At 36.7% G+C, this 2635-nt stretch overlaps 1 long non-coding RNA gene across 1 annotated transcript; it reads right to left on the reverse strand.

Annotated features, from left to right (window-relative positions):
* Positions 1-174: 174 nt before the first annotated feature.
* Positions 175-1331, reverse strand: LOC107577953 (uncharacterized). The gene is made up of 3 exons (XR_001608275.1): positions 835-1331; positions 560-603; positions 175-476 (listed from the first exon to the last, which is right to left on the reverse strand). It is a non-coding gene; the product is annotated as an uncharacterized lncRNA (long non-coding RNA).
* Positions 1332-2635: the final 1304 nt, after the last annotated feature.

Consider the following 2635-nt stretch of genomic DNA (forward strand, 5'->3'; position numbering starts at 1 on the left):
AAATAAGTTACCACAGTTAGTGAAATAACTATCAGTTTAGAATTTACAGTAATTTTTTAAACTGTAGTATCTTATAAAAAGTTACCAGAGTTTTACTGCCCTAGCAAGTATTTTATTTGGCAGAAACCAAGGATATCATGGTCCAATACAGTCAGAGAGAATCCCAAATCTTACCTGGATGAAGAAATGGAAAAGTCTCCACCATCCAACAGCCTGATTTTGCAGAAAAGCATCCCGTTCACAAACGGCACAGCCGTGAGCTCCTCCAGGGTGAAGTGTATCTGAAACTTGAACTTCTTCTTTTTCACTAAAAACGCCATATTCTTTTGAGACTGGACTTTGGATGTTTGAAGGCAGAGGTAGATGAAGACAGGGAGATGGCTGCAGTTGTTTTTCAACCTGGTGCTTGGAAGTCCTTCTCAATGTATGTGCTTTGGTTCAGCATTTCTGAGAGGACTGAGGTTGTCCAGAAGAACCTAGGGTGTAAAACTCACTCTTAGACAGACTGGTCAGACAGGCTCTACACCAAGTAAACACTAACAAGTATATCATAACTTACCTTAAAACCAATACAGGGGCAGCACAGCGGGAACGCTACAGTCTCTACAGAAAAGCAAACACATTCCCTGGAGAGTTAGTTGAGTTACCTTGAAGAAGTCCATTATATCCAGGTGTAAAGATCCCTGGTGCTCCACTGGCACCATTCATTTAATCATGGAGAAATATCGTATGCTTTTTGAGAGTCACTGACAATGACCATCATCTTTTCACTCTAATAATCGAAAGTAGTCGCCTGTTGTTTCCAATAGCGTAACTGAAAATTTGAACACTTACGTCGATGAAGAGTTTTCATATGGCAGCCAGGATGGATAGAAATCACTGGACGGAACAATTCCGAAAACGACCCATAATAGAATGAACTTACTCGTATCGAAATCAACTGTTTAACGTTGAGTCAAAGGTAGACTGACTGCTGGGCTGAAACAGTCTAGCTCTTTAGTGAACTGTAGTAACGTTAAGCGCCGCCTCCATGAACGCGTGGATTTCCCTAAATACAGCTGAGCAGTTCACTGAGAGCGTTCGAAACTCCCGTTACATCCACAAGAACGCAACAGTACTCCAGAAAAACATTCAGAGTTCAGGCGCGTTGTTTAGCTTGGCTATTATGTAGGTTGCTATATTGGCTTAAGAGATTCATCAGCAACGTTACCATACGTGCCATCAGCGGTTTCTAGGGAGGCAGAAAACAAACGTTCGTGTTGTCAAGGAGAATCACTAACTTGGAGAATAAAGAGGACTTCGCGCGTATGTGTTACAGCAGAAAATCGTTGCTTGGGATTTGTTGGGAATGTAGCGCCATCTCGTGGCCGAATACTTGCTAGCTTATTAGAAAGGCATATACAAAAACAGTGGTTTTCAGAGGTAAATTATAACATGTAAATCATTCAATGTTATACTTCGACTAATGTTAAAGGCTTCTCATTTATAGATTCATTATTTTCTTTGCAGTTTGTTCGTTTTGTGTTTCAATTTTTTGTTAAACAGATAAATTAATAAAAATATTAAGACACTCAGCTGTTCTAGCAATAAACTCATTACTAACACTATTATTATTACTTCTACTACTAGGCCTACTATTAATTATTATTATATTATTATATTTTTACGATCTTAAGCAGTGACTCAAAGCAAATCAAATTTGTGATTACTTTTAACTATGTGCACACTGTTTTGTTCGAGTATGGTGTGCTTGTAATTATAATGTCATATAGTCTATTTATATTTGCATACTGTTGTAATGTCTTTGTGTTACCTAGGGACTATATTTATGGATATAAATTAGCAATGGTATTATAATGTTTACATTTGTATTTTTAGAATGTTCATTAATGTGCATTATCCCAATTTAATAAATGTGCCAAATTGTAGACAAATTGTTCCTTCACTTCAGACCAAACAAAGTAAGAAAAATTTTTTTAATGGGTGCATCATTATTTTAGAAAATTAAACCATGTTTAGAGGTTCTGTGTTTAATTGTTAAATAAATTCAACATCTTTATGCTGAGCTGTAACCACCACCATAAACGCTAAGGGGAACTTGATTTGTGGATTTGTAAAATGTAGCTGTATTCAAAACAACCTGCAAGGTTATCGCAGGCTGAGGGGAACTTGGATTTTTCAGAACAATTAAAAAATACAAGATTTTTTATTTTTTTTTCACTTACAGGGATTGTTTGCTGAGTCATAGCTGCATGACCAAAATATAAAAGTATGTGCAGTTTTATGAGTTCACATTCACAAGACACACTAGCAGTTCTCACTGTGGAGATATAGGGCAAATCATTATAGTATATAGCTTGGTGTAGACGGGAACAGACAAGCTCTGTGTAAGTCATTAAGTCAGTGCTAAATTATTGCTACGTCTACTCTAGTCTAGTCTAGTAGGTCTTCTGGAAGGCAACAAATGTGCAGCCTTGTCACACTGGAATTATTTAATTCCTGTAAATTGCATGGAAGTTAACTAGAAAAGTTTGTTTATTCAAAAACAGAGTTGTTTGTGCATAAAACATTCATGAGAATGGTCTTTGTGAAACTGGTACCCTACATCATTGCAAACTGATTGCAAATGAAAGTT

This window comes from Sinocyclocheilus grahami, unplaced genomic scaffold (genome assembly GCF_001515645.1).
Source record: "Sinocyclocheilus grahami isolate Dianchi unplaced genomic scaffold, SAMN03320097.WGS_v1.1 scaffold7961.1, whole genome shotgun sequence".
NCBI lineage: Eukaryota > Metazoa > Chordata > Actinopteri > Cypriniformes > Cyprinidae > Sinocyclocheilus > Sinocyclocheilus grahami.